The following is an 18,857-nucleotide window of genomic DNA, read 5'->3' as shown; positions in this document are numbered from 1 at the left end:
TCTTGGTATAGTTACACATCTTGCAACTAATGACCTCCTGGTTTTTTGTATACGTGCAACTAACACTCAGGCACTAATGTTATGTTTCATTAGGATTTACCAAATGTTAATAATTTCAATTTTTAAAATCCACTTATTATGCGGATTTTTTAACCCTATTTGCTCAGAAATAAATATGAAGAGGACGAGGTTTACGATCTCATTGAACTCACAGGTTATTGGTGGAGCCAAAGGTGTTGGAGACATCAGAGTCACAGTGCAGTGATGGAGGGAAGAGACCGTACTGAGACTGTGTAGGATGGTAAGAGGGTAGGGATGGGGATGCATTTCAAGGAAAGCCCCCTGGGGAGGTGGAGTTGAGCTAAATCTCTGGCAAAAGCAGAATTTAGTTAAGTGAAGAAGGTACAGGGAAGGCATTTCAGACAGAGGGAAGGAAGTCTACAAAGCAAAGATGTAAGAGGGAACGTTTGAAACCCTTATCCTCGTTAAATACAATGACCTTTCCATTCACGAAAAAATAAGAAAAGTTGAGATGCCACGTGTGGATGATTGATATCCTGTTCCACATCCGAATTATTGCCAAATCCTTAAGTACAAAATGTAAACTCCTTTGCCATTTTTGAAAGCTGGATGTTTCAACATTTCCCCCTTTTGCCAAAAGTAAACTCTTCATAGTGAAGTAAGTTGTCCTTAATTTTCCTAAATATACATTTTAGAAAGAAAATATAGATTTTTCTTGATCAATACATTCACATGAGTAATTTTATACATTTCTTTGGACTTAGCAGTACTCTAATGGGAGATGCTTTGGTCTGGGGCCATCTTCTTGCTTCTGCTCCAAATTTGAGACCCTCACGCCTTCACATCTGAGACAGAGCTGCCAACAGCCTCAGCAGCATCAACGCAGGATGTTCACACACACACACACACACACACACACACACGTGTGTGTGAGCCTCATGCATCTTACTTGGAAACAATGCAAATGGTATGTTTTCTTCAGCAAAGTGTCATATGGGACTTGATGTGGTATTTTTATACTTTAAAAATAACCTATAGATATTTTCACTTGGTATACTCAGCACAGAGCCTGAGAACTCATTCTGTTGGGTCCAGATAACTGTTTTTCAAGGTATGATCTTAAACTATCTAGGTCAGAATCACCTGGAATCTTTCAAACAGCAGAAATTTCCTGATTCCACTCAGGATCTATTGAATGTCTGGAGGTGGGCCCAAAGGGCATATATTCAGCAAGCCCCAGGTAATTTCTGATGTCCCCTAGAGTCTGGGTCGATCTTCCATCCAATATGGCAAAGAGTTAACCATTTAGAGCCAAACATAAGTGAAAACAAGTAGCATATGTTTGACTTGATCCATTGAGCTTAAAAAATTATCTACAGTTCAGAACTCTAGTCTTGCAGCTCATTTTTGTAATTTTTATAATTTGAAAATTCCATCTAACCATTATGAAAGACACCATGAACATCGTAAATTTTGTGCACATACAATGCTTTCCAAAGTCCAACACTCAATTTTACTAAGCATGGAGCTCATAGCATTTATTTCTCCCTGACACATTTCAATTTGTCTTACAGAAATTTTTTTATTCTTTACTGATTTATACCTCTCAAGGTTACATTTGCCTACAGATTTTTCTTTTGGTATTTTGGTATTTATGACAGACACTGAAACCTATTTAAATTATTTCTGAGATACATCTCCCTTCAAATGCCATAAACATGATCTTGTCTCACTAAATATCTGATATTACTTTTTCTCTACTTCTGATTTTTAAAAAATGCTATGATTACTGCTCCTTAATACATTTTTTGCCCATGAGATCTTTATCTCTTTAGGCAGTGTATTAATCCCCTTTGCTACCTCTTGGGTCCTCCTGGATTTATAACTGGAACAACTAAGGAGCAGGAGCGATTTTAATGGTTTCTTCCATCCTCTGGTTCTCCATGACTAGGTGAAGAATGAGGGGACTGTGTGTATATGATAAACATAGGGACATTTTCCACCATCACTGATGCTAGGAAGTCAAACAAACTGGGCTTCTCAAAATTAAGTGTGATCTCATAGAAAATGCCAGAGCAAAACCTATTCTCAGAACTTCCTCTTTCTGAACTGTTTGTGATATCCTATCTTCCAGGGTTCCACTGGGAAGTCAAAACCACTATGAGTATCATGATATAAAGACTCTATTATAGGAAGACATTACACAAATGGGGAGAAGTTGGAGAGAAGTCCAAAAGGACGAGTTGAAAGATCAGATAGAAACCACCAGCCTTCTGATACACTATACAAGAGGACAAATGATAACTTACAGGAAAACCTGGAAGCTAAGCACGTCCAGATGCTGAAGTTAAATTACTAAGGAGAGCCAACAGAAAGTCCAGCTTGGGGTAGCTGCCGGTCAGCAGGACCAGCATTTGGGAAGAAGAGCTGGACCCATGGTGGGGGATGAAGCAAGGACATGGCAGAATCCATTGGCATCTCTGCATCTAACTATGAAAACCTTCAGGGCATGATGGCTACAGCTTCCCCTACACCTTTCAAAAACCTCGTGTGAATTTCTCTTTTGGTCAACTTCCATCTAGAACCATAAGTGGGAGATTCTGGGAAAATCCTTCCAAACTAGCCAAGTTGACAAGTGATCAATACAGCCCCCCACCACAATCATTCTCTGTTTAAGGTATGTATTTTTATTTGTTCCAGAGCATCATGTTTCACTTCTTTTCACAATAATAGTCAAGATTTTGTTTTAACCTACTTTAAAACAGGTAGAAAATGATAGCTTCCCCTCTCCTCCCCTTACGTACTTTGTACATTGTTGATACTGTATAAATGCACTTTTTCCTAATTGAATTGAATGAAGTTCTGAAAAGTTAGTATCTAATCTCCATGTGTGCTCTGGAGAAGCTGTGTGAAGTCTCTGAGGTCACCAGGAACCATGTCTTCATGACTCTAACCGAAAGTCATTCACTTCTCTGGATCTGACCCACCATCTTTCACGTAGGAGTCTCTTGATAGCAGCATACGTTGAGTCCAAGCTAGGGTACCATGTTAGTCCTTGCTGCATCAGAAACCACCCTGAAACTTAGAGACTTAAAACAAGAATGATTCCTTATTTCCCTTGATTCTAGAATTAGGCTGGTTATTTCCTCTGCTGGTTTCACCCAGGTTCACTTACGAGGCTGAATTAGCTTGAGGATCAGCTGGCCTGCGAGGCCCAAGAGGGTTCCATTCATATGTCAGGCAGTTGGTTCTTGCGGTCGGTTGGAGAACCTTGTTTTTCTTTCACGTGGCCTTTCATCTTCTAGGAGGCTAGCCTGGCTTCCTTACATGGCGGTCCCAGGGCAGCTCTCTAAGACAGCAAACTGGAAGCTGAAAGACCTAGCTTCAGATGTCACATAATGCCATGTATGCACTTTTTTTTGTCAAAGCTCTTTACAAGGCAAGGCCAGATTCGAAAGGAGGTGAAATACACTTGACCCCTTAGGAGATGCCAACTGTTGTGGCCATGTTTTTCAATGTACAATACCAAATGAAATTGTGAAATTATCTTATGTTAGTTTCTTTAGTAAGACCAGCCACCCCGGCACTCTGGGCCACACATGCCCTACATTGTTATTCTTCTATCAGTGGTTCTCAGCTGGGATGATTTTGTACCTATTTTTCCCAAGGGGCATTTGGCAATGTCTGGAAACATTTTTGATTCTCACAACTGATGGTGTGGTTGCTATTAGAAGCTAGTGGATAGAGGCCAGGAATGTTGTTAAACATCCTATAATTCACAGGAAAGCCCCTGATAACAAAGAATTATCGGGTCCAAAATATCAGTCGTGCTGAAGTTGATTAACTCTGCCTTATAAGGGATATAGTGCTAGCAAGTTTGCAGAGTAGAACTCAGATCAAGAATAATACCTAAAGGTATATGTTTTACACAGCCTGAAATGATTTAAAGTTTTGAAGGGATCATAAATTTCCTTTCAGATGTAGAGGGACTTTTAGCATTCTGCCTTTCTAACATTCATTATTTATGAACAAACCATTTTAGATAGAATATGAACCACTCAGACCCTTCTTTAAGATTCAAGCTGAAAACAATACTTAGACTTTTAAGGCTTTGCCTATTTTTAAAAATTTTCAACTCTCCTTCTAGCTTCTAACCCAAACTTCAAGGGATGTGCACACTTGTGTGCCCATACACACACACACATACACACACACACACACAATGTTTTAGCTATTTCTGTCAGAAATCTTTTAAGGACATTCCCACATTGTTTTAAAGGCTGTGAAGTGTGTGTTAATTGGTCAAAGCCCTTGTCTCATTAACTGAGGAATAATAGTTTACACAAAACTCTATGATCTTTCAAGCTGTATCTCTAGATAGAGGCTGATAGGAGTTACACAACCTACCATGGATTCTCCATCACAGTGTCCTTGGGGAGGTTGAAATTTTCAAGGTTTCCCCTCCAGAACAAAGCAGAGTACAATTTAAAACAAAATGGGATAAATTGGTAATGACACAAAACAAGTTAGAATTGTATACAACAATAAATTAGACTTCCTTAGGGTAGAGGAAATAAAAGCGCTGAAAGAGAGGACTGTGGACAGCTTCTCTGCTCAGTTTTTTCATATGAATTTAAAAATCAAAAAGGGATAGAACTCAGTTATACACCATAGCTCTGATCCATATTCCAATTCCAGGTCTTGAGATACTCTTGGCTTGGATGGTGCCCAAATTGGCTTAGTCACCTTTCTCACCCAAACACTCTACATCTGCTCTCTCCTGAAGGTGTGTGATCACAGGTAGCTTACCTTATCAAGAAGGATGTGTTGCCATCCCTTTCAAGTGACAGAGGCTGTGTGTAATCGTGCTGGCTCCAAAGCATTGTAGACGGGGTAGATATTTGAATGCATTCATAGACATTTACTACATCAGCTCAGGCCTGAGGACTCTATTTTATTGTTTTGATTTTAATGACATATTTAATAATGGCTTACAAAATGAACATCTTTTCTTTTGTGATATCAACAACAAGTATATGAGCAAATGTCAAATTTGAACGACATGTACTTGTTATACATTTTACATTCTTATTTTACTTTCTTTGATATTTTGTCTCATGTTTTAAAACTTTTTATTGAACAAAATTTTCGAAGACCATCCTTCCACTCCTTTTAATCATTTATATTGTAGCATTTTTGTTGTTTGTTGTTTCTGACAACCCAAAGTATCAATAGCTCTATGATCCTTAGAGGAGCAACTGGGTGAATGACCTCAGAATTTGGTCTGCATCATACATTGCTTCCATTCTACATTTTTTTTCACAAATTAAATATATTGTCCCACCATGTCAAGTTCATTTTGACTTGCAAGCCTGTATTTGGGGATGGTGATGTGACAGGTAAAGGACTCTAATTGAGAGAGAAAGAGAGAATGAGAGAAAGAGGAAATTCGAGAATCCATTGGGATGAACAAAGTAGTTCCCCCAGTCTATGGATGAGACCAAATTCACAGCTATAATTAAGATCGTTTTAGTTGCCTCAACAGTAGATTAATTCCCCTTTTCAGCTAAAGAATCAATGTCATGCATAGAAAACAAACTTATGGTTATGAAAGGGGAATGAGGGAGGGATAAATTAGAAGTTTGGGATTATCAGATACACATATATAAAATAGATAAACAACGAGAACCTACTGTATAGCACAGGGAACTATATTCGATATCTTGTAATAACCTACAATGGAAAAGAATATATATGTATATGTATAACTGAATCACTTTGCTGTACACCAGAAACTAACACAACATTGTAAATCAACTATACTTCAATAAAAAAATAAAGGGTTGATATCATGAAAGCAATATTTTACTGGATAGATATTGCTGAAATCTGTTTGCTTAATAAAGCAATTACTGATAACTTGCAATTGTTTATTGCTGCCCAAATTATCAACTTGTTAGCAAAAGCATTCTTGTGTCTCAACAGTGATGTGTATTTCTATTTCAGGGAACACTGACATATAATATTTCTTCCATAGAGATATATCAGGAAACCATAACCCTTAAACTATGAAACGTCATATTCGCACAAGCTGGAGAGGTATTATGGAAATACTAAACACATTGTTTGAGGTTTCTGCTTCTAGAGTCTTGGCCTTTGACTTTCAATCGATATCTCACTTCAAAATAACAGTAATGGATGATGGAAACTGATGTCTTTCACTTGTGGTGTTCCAGAAACAAAATCTTAGAGATTTTAACATATAGGTATCTTCCAAGGGGCAAATAACTGAACCCGTTTTGAAGTGCTCTCAGAATGCAAATGTTTCCTTTGCAGCCACAGCAGAAAAATGTAGGCATCTTAGACCATCATCAGCCTGGAAGTAGTTGTTCTGTTTGTTATTTTCTTGCCGAGCCTTTTCCTTTTCCACACTCAGGAGTGGGTAACAGCAGCTTCTGATGACATAGGCCCATATCTTGAGTTCTCGAAATTGTAAAACACTAGTTTTGAAGTATTCCCGCACCTAATTCCAAAAGGTCTAACTACACTCACTTAAATGACTCACAAGGATGGCTGTACCATTCAAACCACTTTAAGGCATTTCTTCCTTTAGAGAGTAGCAGTAAGAATAGTACGAGATTAAGACTCTTCTCCAACGCCATGATAATACCACCTAATACTTATAGAGTGTGATACCTTTTCAAAGTATACTTAAATGTATTACAGAAAGCAGCAGTATAGTGTACTGGTCAAAAACGTAGGCTTTGGAGTCAAGGTGATATACTTTTAGCAATGTAAATGCCCCGATTCTTTACCTGTGAAATATAAATAATGGTACCTAAGTCATAGCATTATTATAAAGATTAGGTTTATATAAATAGCTTAGTCTTGTGGCCGTGCCCGAGTTAGCATCACGTAGCTGGTAGCTATTATTGGTACTACCTTAATGCAGGTGTCTTTTTCACCACTTATGTTTCATGTATTTAGGTCTTAAAATAGTCATTATAGATTTATTGTCATAGCACAGAATTTTAAAAAAATCTACATCAGAACTGAGGTCCCTAAAAAATTTGCTCCACACCCCTGCAAGGGAGCACAAAGGAACAAGACAGGCATTAGAATCTTCTATGACCAAATAAACCTCATGGATCATGGATTCTGACTGAAATCTCCTAAATCATAACTTCAAACAGTGTCAACGCTGGCTAAAAACATCAAGGTTATCAATTTCAAGCCAGAGTCGAAAACGTGGCTAGTGCTGACAAAGTACCAAATAGTACCAAGTAAATTGACTAGGCTTCCTGCCTCTGCTCTCCACGCCATCAGGAAAACCTTCTTTACATCTTTTTCTGAGGTGCTAATTCACTAAACAAACAGCACACGTTACCCCAGGCACCAAATCCTTCAGGAGACTCCCAAGTTGCCCATATTCCTTTGGAAAGTTTGGGGGCCAGAGAAAGCCCAACAACTGTTTCAGAGCCTGGCGCCTGGGGTGCCAAAGAATTATGCATGAAGAAAACCCTGCTGGGAAAATGTTAGCTGCTAAACTAAGCATCTTAAAGAAGAGATGCGAAAGGACGTAAATGCTTTAAACCACCCAAAAAATTCAACTGAGAAACAGATAGTCACAAGAAGAATCTGAATTAAAATTAAAATATAAAATATAAAAACTTAAATTAAAAATATAAAAATTAAAAATTAAAAAAAATAAAATTAAAATATAAAAATGACGTTCAGGTGTAGCAGATGCATTCAGTAATTCTGAGATGGAGTACTATTCTGATAGGCTGCATTTTAGAGAAGTCCAAAATGCCAGAATTGGAACTGAGATCTATACACTAGGGGGATCCTTTACATAACAGGATCTCCTTGAGCATTTAAAAAATATGACAGATCTAAGGAATGATACACATATACCTTTAATAGGAATGCATCAAATTTGTTAAAAAGTCAAAGCCAATGTTGCCCTGAGAGAGGGAGAGAGCCGAGGAGCCTTGAACGTGCATCCTCAGCCTATTTAACATTTGGAAGGACAAAGAATGGAATAACTGGAATGAATTTGCCTTTATCTTGATGTCATTCTAGAATTTTGAACCATTTTCTTTTTGTTCTCTCCCCACCCTGACCACCAGTACTTACTTTTCTTTTTAGCTTTTCATTGAGAAAACTTGAGAAAGAAGTGGTTTGACCTCAAGAGAGTGGTTTAAAGGTTGTAAGTATGTCCACCCAATGTGTTTAAGAGGATTCTGCCATTTTGCTATTTCCATCTTCTCCTTCCTTCCCTACGTTTATTACTATGGAGTCAGGTCTGGTGTTAAAGTGTGTGTGTTTTAGATGGCTCTATTCAATTGGAGAATAATGGTTCTGAGGTGGCATCTCGGGTGAGGTCATATTATTTAAGTGGTTCTGCTAATTATCTGGATGTGTTTTGCTTGAATAAGGATAAATATGTTCACTCCAAGGTTTTTCTGGCAAAACTATAATTTTCACTTAAGGTTTTCTTTTCTCTGACTCTCATACACCTTCTTTCTCCACATCCATAAACACACACAGACATATACACACACATGCACACACACACACACACACACAATTTATAATTCTGGGATGTCATTTTTTTAGGGTCTTCTGAATCCTTTAACTCTTCCCTCTTTAAAAAAAAAATTTCTGTTTTTCCTTCTTTTCCGAGGACCTGTATGAACCCCCCCCAGAGTGTCCCTCTAATCCTCTTGTTTACTGCTCTAGTCATGAAATGTAATTTAATTTATTCAGTAAGTTTCTTTTTTTTCCTACTGAGAATCACAAAAAGGAAAAGTCGTGAAAATTGCTCTTATTGGTCAGAATTTCCACGTATGTGAAAGTGCTGATCAGGAAAGGAAAAAAAAAAACCCAATAAATGGGAACTGAATCATTTATGCAAATTAGTTTGAAATCTGGGACAGAAATAAGATCACTGGAATATACTCAGGGATTTTTTTTTCCTGAAAAGAACTGGTTCTTGAGGTCATCATCTGGAACAGAGAATGCATTATTATTTTAAAATAATTATGAATAAGATTTGAGTAAGCCTCTACTTCTAGAAAATTCCTTTCAGAATTACTGTAAATATTGAACATGAATATTTCATGAATCGTGGGGATGAGCAAGTTTCACACAACTCAGTTACAAGTGCCCCAGTGAACAAATTTTATTTCAAGGAGGACATACCCTATAGGAGTTAAAATTATGGCATGCTGGGAATTCCAAGATGTCACTAGAATCTGAAAACACTATTGTAATGCAGTAGTGATGCCGTGTGCATTTTCTGGGTCTATTTTTTTGACAAGGAATCTGAGTTTTCGGGCAAGCAGGATGCACATCAGAGTACACAAGAGGCATGTCTTGGAGACTTCCGCCTGAGAGCACATGCACAGCTTCCTGTTTTGGTCTGATAGCTTCCCCTGGGCTTTCATAGATGCAAAATTACCCACACAGAGATGGGTTGCCCAGGCAAAAGAGTAGGTGTCTTATTTTTGGAAAGCTTTGTTTCACATTACTCGTGTCATTTCATTCTACTAAACTTATTTCCTCTTATATTTTACACTAACCCTTGAAATGTCATTTCATCTGTCTGTGGGAAACACTTTTTTCCACCTCTTAGGCTTAGTCTTCTTGCGATCTGTTTTATTTCTTCTGTCTTGGCACTGCTCTAATATTACTGTGTCACTTGCTTACAATATTGACAGCCAGCTAAAATGACTTAAGACAGACTTTGTTAAATCATTTGGCCAACCACTTAAAAATATTTGTGAGCCTATTCCGTCTCCACATGTATATATACCCTGGGGGTACAAAGATGCCTCAAATATTCATTCTGCTTTCAAGTGGCTTACAGTTCAGGTTGGGAGTTATACTTACATAAACTGTAGTACAAAATGCAAAATGATTGGCTCCTCGAAAAGTAAAGATGAAGTGTTATGAGAAATGTTCTCATGTGCTTTTTAGCCATTGCATATCTTCTTTTGTGAAGTGCCTGTCAGTCTTTTGCCCATAATTTCCCATTGGATTTTTAAAAAATTTGAGTTGAAAGAGTTGTTTATATAGTCTAGGTATAAGTCCTTTGTATGTATATATTTATTCCAGAATATGGCTTGTTTATCCATTTTCTTAAGGTTTTAATTTTGATGAAGTCATATATATATGTGTGTATATATATATATATACACTTTTTTCTCTTAAAGTTAGTGCTTTTGGGTTCCTGTCAAAGGAATTTTTGCTTACTTTAAAGTCATGAAGATATATTCCTGATAATCCTGTGTTTTCTTTGATTTCCAGGTCCACATTTTAAGTCATTAAGGAAATGTCATCAGGGAAATGCAAATTAAAGCCAATGAGTTATCACCACACACTCACTGGATGACTAAACTTAAAGAGATTGACAATACTAAGTGTTGACAAAGAAGTAGAACAACTAGAATCATCATATACTGCTTGTCAGAATATAAAATGATAAAATGACTTTGGAAATCAGTCTGATGGTTTCTCTTATAGGTAAAAATACACCTAACCTATGGGTTAGCTCTTATAATTTTAGGTTTTACACTCAAAGAAATGAACACATATGTCAACAAAAAGACTTGTATAAGAATGTTCATAGCATCCTTAAACATAATAGCCAATCATTCATATGTCCATCAATAAAAGAGTGGATAAAAAAAACATTGATTCATCCATGCCATGGCATATTACTCACAATAAAAAAAACACAGAAATACTGATATACATGAATAATATAGATAATTCTCAAACAGCTGAGCTAAAGAAAACTTCCACAAAAGAGTACATACCTTATGATTTTATTTATATGAAGTTCTAGAACAGACAAAACTCATTTACGATGAAATGAATTAAAGCAGTGTTTACTCTCTGGAATAAGGAAGGAGGAAATTTTGAGGGGGGGTGATGGAAATGTATTTTGAAAGGAGTATGAGTTGACGCAAGTGTATATATTTGTCCACACTGTGAATGTACATTTAAGATTTGTGCATTTCATTATATGTAAATAATACTTCCATAAAAACAATGAAAGAAAGTCCTAAGGGGCTGAATTTAGCAACTGATTGGTTAGAAATATGGCACTTGGGTTTGAGTGCATTTTGTACTCTGAGGGCTCTGGATTCAAATCATAGTTCTGAAACTTATTAGCTGTGAAAATTTGGTTGAGTCACAAAACTTCTCTGAACTTCATTTTTCCCTTCGCAGAATTACAGTAATAACTTCTTTCAAGAGATGTTGTGAGAATGTTGTGAGCTTATTACAAGAGCTGACATAATGCATTGAGAAATTAATGTCTCTCAAATAATTCTCCTCCTCCTTTTTTTCCCTTTTATTCTTCTTGTTATCAATGAGCAGAGTGTTCAACATGATTGTGAGGTTTAGAGCTTTGATGTTAAGATGATAAATTGTTAACAACAGTAAGATCATACGTGGGAGACAATATGATGAGTTCTCTTTTGAACCTAATCAATTTGAGTAGCAATGTTCTGAATGCAGTTACCAACAATGGGTCTGGAATTTGGGAGAGAAATCAGAAAAGGGGCTTTGGATCTGAGCTATGGTAAGGTGGTAAATCAGATTTCCAAGGGGGCTGTGATATGTAGTTTGCTGATTTCCATGCTGTAAATACTCCCATCATGACCAGTTTCAAGTTACCAAACCGGTTTGCAAAATTTCTGAATACTTACCATTCAGCTCTCTCCAGCTGGTGCCTGCTGGCTCCACTACACTCCTAGCTTTGAGTCATTGGTTGAGGCAGAGAACGAGAGAGACACAAATCTTTCCTCACTTTGCACCAGGTCCTCTTGCCTACAGGATACATTGAGTTTAAGTTCTTTTGCTATGAATCCCCATTTCTGAGTGTCCGTCCATGCTTCTCACCTTTCTCTGCTGTGAAATGGAAAACCTGACCATCTTACGTCCACTTCCTTAAAGAGGGCCTCGGGGGCACCGTGGCTTATCCATCCTCTTGTTGCCGTGATACAGTTTCTTTATCCTTTGATGCTACAGAGGCTGCTCTGCGCAGGGAGGGGGCCCTCATCTTGGGAGGGGGTCAAGCAGAACCTCAAGCCATGAGAAGAACTTGTTCCCCCACTTTCTGGTGCGTCTTCCAGAGCTGGGCTCCTACCTCACTTAGATTATGTCTTACTTCTTGCTGGATTGGAAAGGAGCATTTCAAACAGAGTTCATCATCTCCTCCTCCCCACCCCACCTGCGTCCAGTGCATAAGTCTGTGTTTGCATGAACTGCAGGTGTAGACAGTTCACGATTATCTTTCCATGGGTTGCTGGGATACCGACAAACCGTGGGACGAGGTTCATCCTACATTTAATATCATTGAGCTATCTGCAGCAATAAGGACACTTTGTCACAAGTCCACAGGGACAATTCTTAACCCACAGGCCAACTAACAGGCTCTGTTAAATGTACATTTCCAGAAATTCTCTGTCCTAAAAACAATCAATATGTAAAGAGCTTTTCACTCAGACGTTTTTCCAATGTTATTATAGCAAAATAAAATTAAAACAACATATATGCCCACATTTCCATAGTAAAATACTGAACATACCCATTTAAAATAACATTATGTAGTCTTTAAAATTATTTATGAAAATAATTTTTTGCTCCTGAAACATATTTACATTTTACTGGAATATTATATTTGCCATTTTAACTCTGTTAACGACGTGGAAAGAGAAATCCATGGAAATAAGTTTCTCAAACTATTAATAGTGATTTTCTTTTGGTGGGAGGATAGGCTTGTGGGTGGCTTCTTTCTTCTTCATTGTGCACTTATGAGCTTTTCCAAATCTTCTGCACAACAAGTAAAAAATGTCTTTAACAAATTCTCAGGTGTCCAGAAACTGTATTTATATTCCAATATCTTTGGTTTATCCACTCCAGTTTTTTTAAATTAAAAGTCCATTTGAAGTCTATAGTGAAATTATTTCTAAAACATAAGACATAGGTCTTGTGTCATGAAACTGGGGTCTTTCAGTCTTGCTCTGTAGTTAATGGTTTTACTTCTCGGGTTATTTCCTTCTACACCACACTTCAAGAAATGAGGGCACTTAATAAAATAAAAACCTAAGCCTTCCTCACTGCAAAGTACTTTACCTTTAATTTGTAGGTAATTCAAAATTTCAAAATTCTTTAAAAAATATATGTGTATTAATATATTCTTGAGTTGTATTTTCCCAACATTTAATTATGAAAAATTTCAAACATATAGAAAAGTTGAAAGACTATTACAGTAAACACTCATAGATCTATAGCTAGATTCTATAATTAAAATTTTAATATACTTCATATATTAAATGATCTTAGTTTTTCATCTTAGTTTTTGATACATTTTAAAGTAAGTAGAAGACATCAGGACATTTCACTTCTAAATATAACATCATGCAGATCTTTAACTAGAATTTAATATCTTTTAGACTTCTTCCTTGTCTTTCAGGGTAAAATTTATATGCAATGGAATATATAAATCTTAAGTGATACTAATGAGTTTTGACAACTGCATGTATCTGTGCTACCCAAGCACCTATCAAGATATAGACCATCACCATCATCCAGGAGGGTCCCTCATGCTCCTTCCCAGTAATAACTGCACTAACTTTCTCAGGGCCAACCATTGTTCTGATTTGAACACCTAATAATTGTTTTTCCAAGTCTAGAACTTCATATAAATGGTATCAGAGAACTTGTAGTCTTTGTGTCTGGCTACTTTTACTCAGCATAATATTTTCAAGATTCAACTATGTTGTGTTTCTTGTACAAGTCTTTTTGTGGACCTCTGTCTTTATTTCTTTGGGATAAATACCTAGGGATAGAATTGCTGAGTTATAGAGTAGGTGTATATTGAGTTTTATAAGAAACGGTTCAACCTTTTTCCAAAGATGTTGTACCATCTAATACTTCCACCTTCAGTTTATGAGAGTCTCATTTGCCCCTTATTCTTGGCAACACTTGGCATTGTCAGTATTGTCAGGTCTTCTTTTTTTAAAAAAATTTTAGTCCTTCTCATGGGTGTGTTGTAGATAAATTATATTTTTAAAGTGTGCAAATACTTCATCAGTTTCCTTACTGTCCAAGTGGGAAAAAAGGCAAGAGCCAAGTTTTGCTCCAAGAGATCTGGCCTCACTGAGTCGACAGCACATTGAAATTGGCAAAACCCCAGCATTTTCTAAGAACTGATTTTTCTCCCACAGAGAACTCTCTTTTCTCAACATTGGAATGGTATTTACTGTAGGCTCCCTTTCTAATGATCCCCATCGTGACTCTTGGTCCCTTCCTCCTAAATCTTCCTCCTGTTGCTTCTGCCATGTCCCGCTCTGCTTGGACCACTTGTAGGGATTACAAAGTTGCTTCTTATATTCCAGGTGTCTCTGTTAGGTAGCTTGTCACACACTTCTTTAGGATGTAGGCATTTGTGTTCGTGTCTCATCTCTCTTCTTAATTGTTGACATTTTGAAGAAAGGACACTATTTAATATGTAGCACAGTGCTTCTCCCCCCAAGGTGCTCACTGAACATTTATTGAATGTGTGATTTATTGAATGTGTGAATGTGTGATTGAATGAGAGGTGATGGAATAGTTGCGAGCATAGACCCTGGGGCCAGACTCTACCACCTACCCGCTGTGTGATGTCAAGATGGTTACTTATGCTCTCTGAGCCTCAGTTCCCATCTGAAAAATGATGATAATAAGAGTCCCTACCTTACTGAACACAAAGTGGGGATTCATAAATTAATTTTAAAAAAGTGCTTAGATGAATGCCTAAAACAAAATAAATAAATACAAATAAAATGAACCCAAATCTTCTTTGGATCTTATATACAACGTCAGAGAAAAAACTGCTTTCTAAATCTGTATTCACCCTGTGATATGAAAAACTCACATAAAAAACCCTACAACCCAACACAAAAAATTGCAATAATTCAACCCCAAACTACCTCCTTCAAGTACTTTAGCTCTGTTATTCCATAATATGGTGAACAAGTCTATTTATCTGTGGAGATTTAGTAACCTTTGATCATATGCCTTTCATCCTCCAGATATTCAGACTGAGCATGTCTGGAGCATTTTTTCCCTTTATTTTGGGTCTTAGACTGTCTTTCTTGAAGTGCCCTTATCAGATCTGTAATATTTGAGGTGTAAACTCTATTTCCCCCATCTTTTAAATAGAAAGACAATTAAGTCCTAACAGTCTTAGATATTATTCAGTTTATCTTACATTTGCTTGCTTTATATGAGAAAGGCATGCATCTTTAACAAGGAAGGAAACAGAAAACACTGACATTACTTACTGACAGTATTTGCCATCTATAGGACCTACACATTCTGAAGGGTCCTGTTGTACATTCTTTAAAGAAGATTTTAGAATTTTCTACTCAAAGGATTTGAAAAGGAAGGTGTGAAAGGGTCCTGAGAGCAACTTCCGGAAGAGGGAAAGACCAAATTACATTCCAGGGTCTTCAGTATCAATGATAGTATGGGTCTTTTTTCCTTCACTGACTGGATTCCATAACGAAAAGCCTTATTTTCTGGAGTCAGGATGTGTCATTTGTCTCCATATGACATGGAAGAAACATGCTCATAAAATCAAAGGACAGCGTTGGCCATTGTGACCTGTGAACATGTTTCTCTGCTTCTCTTTGGATGAAAGATTTCACATCTCGTGATTAACGTGGTGAAAAATACTGAATTGGAAAAACACAAATAGGTCTCTCCATATCGATTCATCCTCCGTTTGTAATGCCAATACAAGAAAGAAGATCGTAATGGTCACCTTGGCTGTTTCCTTGTGACTTCCAACATGCCTTGCATTTTAAATGGAGTCTGGATTGGGGTGTCTGCAGCAGGGAGGGGAAATCCACAGGGTGCAGAATAAAGGCTAGAGGTGTCCACTTGGCATTAAAGGAATGCTTTTGTAAGCAAAAAAAAGAAACGGTGTTGGGTACAAATGAGTGTGGTTTTCCCCTGCTTCGGCATCTGCTTGCTTTCACAGTGGCCGCAGTTTTTCTTTACCTGGTAGGTGGCCTCTCCATGTATTGACGAGGCACTGCGTGAAAATGTGCCTCCTTATGTCGGAAGAAAATTTGCTTTCCCTTCTTTCCCCTGCCCTTATGTGCCTCCCTTTGTTCTAATCATACACGTGAGGAGAAAAGCCAGTGATACACGCAACCATTTTCTTCTCCAGCCACTTTTTTGGAATTAATAATTCAAATGGATCTTTTACAAACTCTCATTTTATTCTTAGAAATGGCCTTATTGCTAACAGCCTGCTCTCCAGTTGTACTTTATCAAGCAGCAGATCTGTTGTAAAATGTGATGACTGGATTTCATCTGTTTTGCCACCCCCTAAGAATTCATTGCCCATAGTGTTTCCACTGCTGTTACAAGAGATGGTTTAATTTTTGTGGTACATTGATGGATAACTGGGTTCCCTGGTAACATGGTCTTCCTTGAATAGGACTGCTGTTTTCTAGGTCTCAGATCCCCTGAAGATGCTACATAACTCCCTGTATGAAACAAATCTTCCACACCCTAATAGTAATATCCCCAACCCCCAAATTAACAGCTAATGCACATGAGTGCCTGTAGGTAACTTCATGCCTGCAGGTGAGGCAATATGGGAAAGGAAGCCACCCCCAGTCTTAGGTATGATGGAATCTGAGACACAGAAAGACAAACAAACAAACAAACAAAATTGGAAGACTTACCACAATTCTGAAAAATTGTCTAAATGGGTCTCCACTGAGTAATACAATTGCAGGTACTTTTTCACTACTTGACTAATTTTCTGTTGCTTTCAGGTGAGCTGTATAGAATCCCTGCTATGCACCTTCAAAGTTAAAAAAATAATAATAACAACAAAAGGGAAGCAAAAAAATTTTGCAAAGAGGAGAATGGGAAAAATCAGAAAAACAAAGGGCAGGAGAATCAGGATTTGAATGGCCACGCTGGGGGACCCATCATGTCATCAATTTATGGAAACTCCATTTTTAAGCAAAACTCCACATAATTCTCTGATATATCAAGGTCAAGAAACTTCATGTTTACATATACCTTGAAGAAGGGCACAGTGATGTAGTCCTATAAAATTGGCACTACTGGCTAGTAGATTTGCTACCCCCCTGGCATGGAGAAAAGCTGAGGGCTTGGTAAATCTTCAGCAGGTAATCTAGTACAAGGTAAGTATTTAGCAGCCTAAGATGCTGGATGAGTTGGGTGAAATCCATTTCTTCCCAAGTAGGTGCATCCAATGACTAATGCATATGGTAGCACGTAAAGTTAGAAGGTCATGAGTTTTAGTCTGACATCTTACATTGCTTTAGTAATGACTGGGCGTGGTCTCCTGTGACCATTCTTTTTTTTTTTTTATTTGAATTTTATTTTATTTTTTTATGTAGCATGTTCTTATTAGATATCTATTTTATGCAAATTAGTGTATATATGTCACTCCCAATTTCCCAATTCATCCCACCCCTCCTCACCCGCCCCGCATTTCCCCCTCAGTGTCCATACGTTTGTTCCCTACATCTGTGTCTCTATTTCTGCCTTGCAAACCGGTTTATCTGTACCATTTTTTCTAGATTCCACATATATGTGTTAATATGTGTTAGATTCCATATATATGTGTTATTACACAGTATTTGTTTTTCTCTTTCTGACTTACTTCACTCTTTATGACAGTCTCTAGGTCCATCCACGTCTCTACAAATGACCCAGTGTTGTTCCTTTTTATGGTTGAGTAATATTCCATTGTATATATGTACCACATCTTCTTTATGCATTCATCTGTCGATGGGCATTTAGGTTGCTTCCATGACCTGGCTATTGTAAATAGTGCTGCAATGAACATTGGGGTGCATGTGTCTTTTTGAATTATGGTTTTCTCTGGGAATATGCCCAGTAGTGGGATTGCTGAGTCCTATGGTAATTCTATTTTTAGTTTTTTAAGGAACCTCCATACTGTTCTCCATAGTAGCTGTATCAATTTACATTCCCACCAACAGTGCAAGAGGGTTCCCTTTTCTCCACATCCTCTCCAGCATTTGTTGTTTGTAGATTTTCTGATGATGCCCATTTCCCTTGACCATTCTTGTATCCATTCCCAGAGCAACTCTTACTCTATCTTCTTTTGATTTGGATAATTGAGATGGGTTAGATAAAACTATCTCTGTATATATTAAGCATTATTCATTCATTCAACCAATATGCATTAAGCCCCTACTGTACTTCCGGCACTGGGAGCTGGGGATTCAGTAATGAACAAAATAGAAAAAACTTCTCCCTTCATGGGTATTACATTTCAGTGAGTGAGGCAGATTATAAACAAAATATATAAGTAAAGTAAATAACATGCTTGAAAGTGATAAGGGCTAATAATAAATAAAGAGGGGAAGGAAGAGTTTTAGAGAGAGAGATAATGGTAGCCTCACGGAGAAGGTGGTTTTAGGTAAAGACCTGAAATCAGTGGGAGAACTAGCCATGTATAATAGGTATCTGGAGGACAAGTAAGCCAGGCAGAGAGAAGAGCAAGTGCAAAGGCCACAGGGCTGGGGCATGTCTGGCGTTTTTATGGGGAAAAGCAAAGGGGCTGGGATTACTAGAATGGAGTAAATGAGGGGGAGAGTTATAGGAGGTGACGTCACAGAGGTGATGAAGACCTGACCGTGTAGGATCTTGTAAATCATAGAAAGGAACTTGGCTTTTGCTTTGAGTCCCATGGGAAGCCATTGGAGGGTTTTGTGCAGAAGACTGAGATGATCATACTTACCTTTTAACAGGATGGC

At 37.6% G+C, this 18,857-nt stretch overlaps 1 protein-coding gene across 1 annotated transcript in view; it reads left to right on the top strand.

Annotated features, from left to right (window-relative positions):
* The window catches only part of LOC309660575 (uncharacterized protein), a gene marked incomplete at its 5' end in the record, with an annotated part of 88,502 nt that overhangs the window by 42,888 nt on the left and 26,757 nt on the right, over positions 1-18,857 (top strand). The window contains one exon of the mRNA XM_082461372.1: positions 786-2,698. The remainder of the gene's footprint in view (positions 1-785; positions 2,699-18,857) is intronic.

Source organism: Balaenoptera physalus, assembly GCF_965194825.1.
Source record: "Balaenoptera physalus genome assembly, chromosome: 4".
Classification (NCBI taxonomy): Eukaryota; Metazoa; Chordata; class Mammalia; order Artiodactyla; family Balaenopteridae; genus Balaenoptera; species Balaenoptera physalus.
The sequence above is the reverse complement of the archived record's forward strand: the minus strand, read 5'-3'. Positions and strand labels throughout refer to the sequence as shown.